Here is a 10368-nt window from a genome sequence, read left to right as displayed (position 1 = left end):
GGTTGGTATGTTTAATATAAATTTAGCTTATATGCAATCAAATAAAGTGTATTAAAATTTCTTATGATACACTATAGTTTTTTTGCTAGATTCCTTTATTTGCAGTGAGGAAAGAAATAGGGTTGATGGGTGGATAAAAATAAGTCAGATTGATGTAAGGGTGTTTGAGTCTTGTTTTAGAATGCAACAAAAAACAATCAATTGATTATTAGTTTCGAACAATTGATTTTCAAGTTATTCAAAATATGCGCAACCGATTATTAGTTCACCTGTTATCAAGATGCAGCAACTGGATATATACCATTATACCAGGTGTACATCGGAGATTTTTTTTTTAATACTAGCAAATGTTACAATACAACGAGTAGAAATGTTTTAGATAAGTAAAATTAAGGATATAATATAATTTTGTCTTTCTTTATCTTGATTTTTATTTTTAATTTCTCAAAAAAAAATTACTGCTTTTTTTATTCATCATAATTATAAAATAACCTGCGCATGTTTGGATTGAAGTTAGAAATGTTATATGCATATTTTAAAATTTAAAGATGAAAACAAAATAATAAATTAAGACTGGTGATTGATGAGGCAAATTGATACCAGGGGATTAGTTTTACAAACTAATTTCCAAAGTAGGTCTCTTTTGAAAGAAATTCCGGAGGGGTTTGGGGTTTCTTCTTAACGTAACTCGTCATATATGTTGGCAAAACATGCATGGGATGCGCAGAGGCTGTAGGTTAGGTGCGCAGAGGGGCAGGAGCAGTAGGGTGTTGCCAGCAACAATGGCAAAACGGGTCATGCTGGTTTTGCCAACAGTAATGGCGAAACATGCATCCCCGCTATTTAACCTGTGTTGTTGGTGCTCACAATTGCATGTTCCAAAAATTTTCTGCCCAAAAATTTTCTTGCCTTCCCTTCCTCGCTAAAGGTGGTGTTTCGCTAAAGGTGGGAGCGAAATCCTTCAGGTGGTGGCCACTTCAGGTGCAGGTATTGTTTTGTTGTTGTTATTTAATTTTTTTTTATTATAGACATATATTTATTTTGCATTATTATTATGTATGAAAGTTGTGAATACTCTTGATATTAGCTATGGTCAAATAACTAATGAGAAGTGCACTCTAAATATTGAAAATGGTAGTGATGAAATGATGAAAAGGCTTTCATGCAATTGTTTGCATATCTACATGAAATAATGAACTGTGGTCACTCTTGATAATCTATATATATAGAGAGTGTTAGATATTGAGGAAAGAATTGTGCATAATTGTTTCGTGACTAAATTTATTTATTTATTCTGTTGTATGAATTTTTTATAAATATAATTTTGATGTATTTTTTTGTACAAGTTGTTGTTATTTTTGTTAGATAATTTATTTTGTTTGCTTGTTTGCATGTTTTTTTATTTTATTTTATATAATATATTTATGGTGTAATTAATAATTTTTAGATATATTTAATTTAATTTTTATAAGTGTACTTAATTTTATTATATTATGTATAAATATTTTATAAAATATTTTGTCAATTGTATTATATTTAATTTTGCAGTATAAATGACATCTTGTTCATCATCTTCATCAAATATGCAAATTAAATTTGGTCTAGTTGATGGTGACATGTTATGGATGCAAGATAAACATGTTTCACAACATATTTGGAATGGGGAAGAATATAGAAAATTACACATTTGACGAGTTGTCCCCACGTATCAAGGTCAAGAAGAAATATTAGAAGAAATTATTCCTCTACTTCGACAATCTGATTTTTACTGGATTATGAAGATGAGATATTTAAAAATAAATGCGGTATTAATTAGTGTCTTGATAGAAAGACGGAGGCATGAAACACATACTTTTCACATGAGATGCGGAGAGTGCACTATTACTCTTCGAGATGTCTCTGTTTTATTAGGTCTACTTGTGGATGAGTCACCATTAATTAGTCCAACAAACCAATTAGGTTGATTTATGTGAAGAATTTTTAGGAGTCAGACCACAAGAAGATGAACTTCAAGGTAGTATGATTAAATTAAGTTGGTTGGCTCACCATTTTCCCAAATTAAATAACCATGGCTGTAATTTACAACAAGTAGAAAGGTAGGTTTACCTGTGCATGGATCATAAGATTCATTGGAGGTGTCTTATTTGTTGACAAAGGCAGTAGCAAAGTTTCGGTAAGGTACCTGTAGTTTTTACGGGACTTTAGAGAGTGCAACACGTATGCATGGGGACCTGCCGTACTGGCTTATTTATATAGAGAGATGTGCGGCGCCACCGATTATAAAATTAAATCAATTGGAGGTATGTGCATCTTAATGCAAATGTGGACATGAGAACGATGTACAAGTTTGGCTCCAAAAAAGACTTCTTCCCTAATAGAAAATAAACCACTTGGACATAGGTTGATCGTTTAAAAAAATTAGATTTCATTTCAAAATAATTAATAATGTAACGTATATTAATTTATAATTTTTTTTAGGTGGCTACGACGTGGAAATCAACATATCGGCAATGATGATTTGATAGTTTTTCGTCGCAAATTTGATATTATGAAACGACATGAGGTATGAACATGTTAATGTATTGGTTAAATAATAAATAATATGTCATATTTAACTGAAAATAAACAACATTGGAATTATATGCAGTTTGTGTGGGAACCTTACACGACAAATGTTATGTCAATGTTGCCTCCAATTTGTTTAATTGGAAGTGTAGTGTGGTGTGCGGTGGTGCCACTAATTTGTTTCCAAGTTATTGAGTGGCACCAACCAGATAGAGTTTTGAGACAATTTGGAATGCAACAATCACTTCCAGGGTGTCTTTTGCAACCCTTGAATATTCATGACATAACATTGAAAGGCAAACATGATGAAAATTGGGGCCAACTATTAGGCCCAATGATCAATCAATGGAATAATCGAACAAATTTTAGGGTCGACGGTTATCCTCGACAAGAAGGCCTATTGAGCTTTAACTTCGACTATATGGTCTGGTATAGGCGAAAAAAGATGTTTGTTAACCCTAAAGATGCAAACACAACTACATTGATTTTTTTTTTGTTTTTTGAATATTTAAGTTTAAATTATTTATGAAATTTTAGTCCATTAATTTGAACACCTAATAATTGTAGGCTGAAGTTGCAGTACATGGTGTCGTCATAAGGGAGGAATATATGGACAGTGGATGATCTAGTGCAGTATGTGGAGAAAATAACCATTTTATCTGAAGAGCAAGAGAGAATCACTAAACTTGTGTCACATGGTCCACCAATAGAACATCAATTTGCAGCACTAAGAGTTTCATATTCTCCCGTAAAGTGTTGAAACTTAAGGCATGACCAGACGAAGGGAGACTGTTGAAGCGGAATCATATTTGTACCCTCAGATGGTAGAGTGTGGCCATGGAATGTATTACACACCACCAACATTTTCTCAGTTTTCGACACAGATGTATCAGTATCCATTCGAAGGTCATCAAAGTGATACTTCTACAAGCGAACATTCAGTAGGTGGTGTTGCGAAAACATATCCCAATTTTTCATGGTCTACTATGACCCCTTCACAGCAACATGATGCTCCAATTCCCACACTTAATGCCCCATTAGGTACTCAATGGAATGTACCCGAAGTAATACCTAATATGGATGACTTATTAGGTGTTGATTTACGTCACCAATTTTCTGCTGAGGCCTGACCAAGTTGAAGCGGGGGCACATTGGGGCAGAAGAAATCCTGATAGACAAGCACGGAGATGGGAATGACCATGCGGCACATCCTCACGGACATCATAACGATTGATTTTCATGTCTCTGTTTAAATATGTTGTTGTATGTTTCTAATTTGAATTTGAGACTTCTATTATCGTTTATTTTATGAAAGTTTACTAATGGATGTAGTTTATGTCGCACACAAAAATATAATAATAAATAATTTTAAAAAGAAACTGATCATGGATAGCTACGATTTCATTGAAGAACATAAACTAAATACATAAATCAATTAATTTAACAACTTCCACGTTCATATTGCATTGGACATTGACGCCTGTTGTGTCCATCTGTTCCACACACTACTACAAAGCGCGCTTTTTACATCGGTCAAAAACAACATTCTACATCGGTGCTCAACCGATGTAGAATACGACGTCGTTGTTAGTGTTATGTTTCAACATCGTTCCAAAATTCATCGTTGTAGAAACATAACATTTTCTACATCGGTCCTCAGCCCACCACCGATGTAGAAATTACATCTTCTAAGTCAGTCGTCCCTTGGTAAACGATGTAGAATATGTTCGTTTCCACATCTGTGTTGATGTCAGGAACGATGTGGCAGCACCGTCTTAGAAACTACATATTTCTACATCGTTGCTTACGTCAACACCGATGTTAAATGTTGAATTACTTGCAAATAAATTTTAAATAAATTAAATCAATATTACGATATTATCAATATTGCTAATAATCAATAAATATTATTATATAATATTAAAATCAATATTTATAATTAGAAAACTATTTTATATCTTACTAATAATCAATAAATATTAATAACATATAAAATAGTTTTCTAATTATAAATATTATTTTTAATATGAAAAGCTGCATATTTATAATTACAACATTATCTAAGTAATAATAAACAAATATAATTAAACATTCATGAAACTAAGTATATAGTTGCTGATTGGATAATTACCATTGGTATGACTTTGAAGATAATTATATAAAAATCATCATTATCCTTTAGAAATCACACAATATATTTCCATAAAGAAGAAACCACGCAAAGCACATTATAATATTATGGTCTTCTAAGAAAACAAAAATTATGAGAGAGAGAGAAACCTGTATGTTCTATTTAGAAACCTTATCACTAAGTTTTTAAGTAACTTATCATGAGAGCCATCTTAAAATAGATTCATATCATATAAACAAGCTAGTCAAACTAACTTAATTAGTACTATAATACATAGTTTTAATTATCGTAATCGGTTAGACATAACTAAAATCTTTTTCCTTAAAAAAAACTAAAAACTTTAATCAAATAAGTCTTTTTAATTATAATAAAGATAAATCTCATAATAAATAACATGCAATAAAATGTGAAGTTGTTCTCAATCCTTCCTACCACGTCATTTTCCCAAGTCTGGTATATATCTACCACTTCCATGGGAAATTTACAAAGAAGCAAATTAATTTTTTTTGTTAACGTCTCTCCCATGATTTTAATGGTAATATGCTATAAAAATATTAAGAAAACGAATGTTCACTTACCATTGAAAAGGCGAGACATCTGGGCAGTTCACAAAAATATATTGTCCACTAGAGTACTTAAATCCTTGTGGTTTAGACATGTGCAAGGCCGAGACATTTCATGGGTACACTGCAACCTGAATTTTAAGAAGAAGAAAACGTTAAAATTTTAGTATAAGGTCATTTAATAGCAAAAATGAAATTAATTCAAAGAGAGAATGCAAAATTTATCAAAGGAAATAACAAGGCACCAGAAAACCTATCTTCACTATTTCCATCTGTTCAAATCTTCTTCTTTGTTTAGCATAGTGTATCACTTTGTTGTCTTCAAATTCAACTTTAGCCCAGTCAATGCCATCTTGAATATATTCCTGAAATCAACTGCGTGCATAGGTAGATATTTAGCTTTCAGAGGAACATAAGTTGAACAGAATTAAATTAGTAAAAAAAATAATTAAATCCAATTATGTTAGAAAACCAAACAACATATTAGAATAAATAATGAAACTCTGATGACAAACCATGAACTAAAGATGTAAACAAAACAATAAAACATAATACAAATATAATAAAGCATTGCGTATACATTTATAACACTGACCTGCTTCATGATCAAAAACCTCTTACTTTTCATGATAAACATCTGGAGAAAAAAAATGTAAAAGAACCAAAATTAAGCATCATGTACAAATGTGCAATGTTAAAAAAAATGAAGCAAAACAAGTTGTAAAACATAAAGGGTGTCATTAGGCTATCTAAATGATTATGTAAGATCAATTTTGATTAACAGTATCATCCTAAATTTTGATTAATGTAAGATCAATTTCATGACCTATCTCATATCCTGTAAGACAAAATTCATGACCTATCTCATATTTCCTAATATGTAGTTCAAAATAAGGATGAGGAGCTAGTTCATACCTACTAAATGTCATTCTTCCTCTTTGGAAAAATCTCAAACTATTAACCCCAAATGACGCACAAAGCATTTCATGAATTCACTGGACAGGAGAAACAAACAGTATATAAACACGGATGAATCAAACATATAAAAGAAACTCAATGAAAGTTAACTTTTTATTAAAAAAAAATAATATCTAAAGTACATAACAGTCAAGGCAAGCCAACAACTAGGCCTGCCTTTTTTTTAAGTATACAACAAAACGGTGAATAAAATAGTTGTTGCAGGTTTCAGTAAATGAAAAAAAAAGACTAGAAGGAAAAATGAAAAAAAAAATTGGAATTTGAATTTAAAAAGACCAATCCTTTGACTTTATTTGGGAACATAGAAGATTTTGAATAGTAATAACAATCAGATAGCAGTTCATTTGAGGTTTAACATTTGGAAAAATAAATGCATAACAAAGGGGAATTTAAAAATGTACATCCTATTCAAATATCAGGTAATTACTGTAACACTGGAAAATATTACTAGGAAAAGTAATTACTCTGAACTCTCCCTTCCATCAACAATCTTGTCCACCTCCTGCAAACAACAAAATGTTTTTACATTCTTAACATAAGTGATTACACTAAGCAAAAAATAAGAAAATATTAGGCACGTGAGATTGTGGGCCACATTCCAGATGCAAAGGATCATCAAAACTTTTATATTGCCAAGATTTAAATAATCAATGTTCTTTTCTTATTTCTTACATAAAACGTATATCTTATCATCTCCAGCACATCACAAACATAAAAAAAAAATCCTCCAAACCAGCAATTGCCAAGGGAGAGCTAGAAAAGCACTACAAGAAACGTCTTTTAAGGAGTCATGGATGTAACACTTATGTTATGTTTCTTGCCCGTGGCTCTATATAAATATAATACACACAATATTTGAATCTAAGATCACAATTACCAAGTTATTTAGTTGGCAACCAAATATATATTTCCTTTGAAATGTAAGCCTTGAAATCAAGCATGTCAAATATATATTCTGATATATTAGTTTTCCATGTAAACCTTGAGAGTATAACAACTCTCAACAATATTGCTAGTTAATAATAATTGTACTCACACTTCTTTTATTTATTAAAAAAATAGTTATCTCATCAATCATGATCATATACAAACCCGTAATAGATTCCTTTCTCAAGATAAATCCAAGTAAATGTACAGTCTCTTGTTGCACAAGCCTTCTCATAACCAAATTGTTGTTTTGTTCTCTTATTTTTCTTTTCTTGTCAATTTCTATATATAATTAACACTTAACTATTAGGCCATTATGGTACCGAGAGGCGGGTCCTTGTCTACCTTGTATTTGTCCCCCATCCCTATATGCATGCATAAATTTAATTTAATGTCTCAAGTCTAAAGAAGAACATGGTTAAAAAAATTACATTAATTAACTAATCTAGCTAAAGGTGCACATTATCCCAACATAATAATCTTTGATAGGATCTCAATCTCTAGCATATTTTCATTCTCAGGATGGCTGCATTAGGTGGGCCCCATAATTTAAAAAACCAAGCTTAAATATAATTGGTCACTTCAAATTAGTAACTTGAGTTTCAACAGATGACTGCACATTAAGTGTCGTACGTCATGATCCATAGATTCATAAGAATGTCACATTCACACACATAGCTTGTGATAAGGTATGGCTAGAAAATGTTGTGTGATATATGGGTCCAAGAGGAAGTAGAGTCAAGGAAAATTAAAGCATGAAATATTCATTTTCATTCACATAATTCAACAAAAATAAATGTGGTAAAATGTAACAAAAAAATTAATTTTGGTTACTTCAATGACAACAGTAATATGTTATGTTATTTTGATCTATACCTCTTTTTTGATAAGATCACTGAGCTAATTCAGAGGAAGTAGAGTTAAGGAAGGAACCAACCTCTTCGAGCCTTTATTATCTACTACTGCTTGATCCCTAATAGCATTGAATCCATAAGCAATTGCCACATCCTATAGATTAAAGAAAAACAAGAATAAAAAAGACATGCCTTGTCAGTGAAAAGTAGCTAGAAATACAATTCATGAGATTAAAGCAACAACACATTATAGGGTAATATGGAACACAAATGACAAACTTGGTGTGGAGATTACCATCCTGCTCTAAAACATAGGCACCACAAATCCAACAAAAAGACCACAAACAGACAACGATAAACTTTTTTAATTACACTCACAATAGTTAACTGACTAAAAGTAATAAGTGCAACATTGAAAATAATACATGAACATCAAGTGTTAAGGACACAAGTGAAGTACAATCTCGGATTGTCATCATACCGTTTCAATATCATATCCACACTGACCTGCATACTCTGTCATATCTTTGTTCTCTCTTAAGATTGGCTAAACCACCATAGAGGAGTGAACTACCAAGAACCAAGAGAAGGTTTGAGAGAATGGAACCCAGCAGGGACAACTTCACAACATGAACTTTGTTCTGGTGAAGTGCTAATCATGCTATGATCATCTCGGTTGCATTTCCACATGTTGCATTCAAAAGCCCTCCAATTGAATTAACATCCACACAAACCAAGAATTAAAAAAGAAGTTATAAGAATTAAAAAAGAAGTTATAAACATATATAAAATTGTAGTGAGTCTATAGAGTTAGGAGATGACATGCAAACTTACTCAGTCAGGAAGCTAACACGTTCAGCTAGCGGAGCAAGTCCAAGTAGGCTAAAAGCAAAAAAAAAGTAGGAAATGTAGCAAAAAAAAAAAGGCGCGACTCATTAAAATTACGAATGGAATCTAGGATTAACTTCCAATTTTTCTTGCCATACCTGTACATTTAAAACAAACTTTAACAAGAATAGGAAATGTAGCAGGCTCGGATTCGCAGAGTGAAGCAGGCATTGAGCGCACTCCTGGTTTAGGGAATAGATCTGCTACATGAAGGGGGTTTAGGGTACAGATCTGGCATTATTTCAGTGGCGACGCGCGGTTGCGATAGTGTTTGGGTGGTTGTGGTGTCAACGGTGGTAGCATGCAGAAGCGGTGGTGTTTGGATGGTGGTGGTCGTGCGAATTTGGTGGTGTTGCGATGGTTGGAAGGTTGAAAATGAATGTAGGCGCCAACTGTTGATTATGGTGGATGTGGTTCAACGAAAAAGAAGATGAATACAAGCAAGAGGAAAATACCTTCTTCGGCGCCGTGATTTGAGAGTTATGAACATTTTTGCCGTGGAGTTCTCTCCATCTGGTTTTTCCCTAAATGAGTTTGGGACTTTTGGTTTATCTCTCGATCTGGGAAAATCCTTCTCATCATTTTTAGTTTTGGGAAGAAGTCAAGGGCATGGGAAGCACAATGGACGGAGAAGTGGAATTCCAGTAGGCACGAGAAGCACAATGGAAGGAGAAGTGGAATTCGAGTAGCCATGAGCAATAAAAATTTAATTTATTATTTAACTTAAAATTAAAGACGGTCAATAGTAAAAACTGTCTTAGTAATTATAAAAGAAAATATAGTTTTGCAAACACCGACGTAAACACTTTTATCAAATACGGGTTTTATATGACCGTCTTAAAAAAGTTATATTTAATTTCCAAAATACCATTGCTTATTTTCTACATCGTTGTTTAAGAAACCGACTTAAATTTAACAATGTTAAAACATCTTTTTTTAGTAGTGACATCTACTACATTTTTGTCGGTGCTTAGATGGTTCGAGTCAATCCATCTCATTCCTTATCCTTGTTGATTTTGGCCGACCTTTCACACGAATTGTAGTTGGATCAGGGATAAGTGTCCATGAGTCATCAGAAGGAGGAATTGTCGTTTCATTCCCAAGAGGCCACCATTGTGTGGAGTAAGCTTTTAAGATGTGCTCATTTGTGTAAACAACATCTATATATTGGAAGTAGTTTATGCTCACGTAACCACAAGCAGCAATAATGTGTGAACATGGATAGTGAAGTGCAGAATACTTGCCGCATTGACAATAATGATCATTCAAGTTAACTGCCCACTTCAAACCTTGTTGAGTGGATATCATAGACGCGAACGATGTGCGAACAAACTTGTTCTTGATTTTTTCGAAGTTCTTTAACAACCTTAGAACAATATACTTGTCCTTCATTTAATTGTCTTGGGACTTGCCGACCACGATCAACAAAGTACTTTCGACACCTATTATATGTTGATTTCAC

At 32.6% G+C, this 10368-nt stretch overlaps 1 long non-coding RNA gene across 7 annotated transcripts; it reads right to left on the bottom strand.

Moving 5' to 3' along the window:
• Nucleotides 1–3969: 3969 nt before the first annotated feature.
• Nucleotides 3970–9572, bottom strand: LOC121172867 (uncharacterized). Of its 7 annotated transcripts, none has more exons than XR_005886602.1 (9): nt 9005–9572; nt 8853–8900; nt 8526–8724; nt 8102–8172; nt 6702–6739; nt 6175–6254; nt 5855–5896; nt 5275–5634; nt 3970–4401 (listed from the first exon to the last, which is right to left on the bottom strand). It is a non-coding gene; the product is annotated as an uncharacterized lncRNA (long non-coding RNA). The 7 variants fall into 7 exon arrangements; XR_005886604.1 differs by having other exon boundaries at nt 3970–4357; XR_005886603.1 differs by lacking the exon at nt 3970–4401 and having other exon boundaries at nt 4688–5390; nt 5505–5634.
• Nucleotides 9573–10368: the final 796 nt, after the last annotated feature.

The sequence above is a fragment of the Glycine max genome, chromosome 10 (genome assembly GCF_000004515.6).
Source record: "Glycine max cultivar Williams 82 chromosome 10, Glycine_max_v4.0, whole genome shotgun sequence".
Lineage (NCBI taxonomy): Eukaryota > Viridiplantae > Streptophyta > Magnoliopsida > Fabales > Fabaceae > Glycine > Glycine max.
Note: the sequence above shows the minus strand (reverse complement) of the source record. Positions and strands in the feature narration are given on the sequence as shown.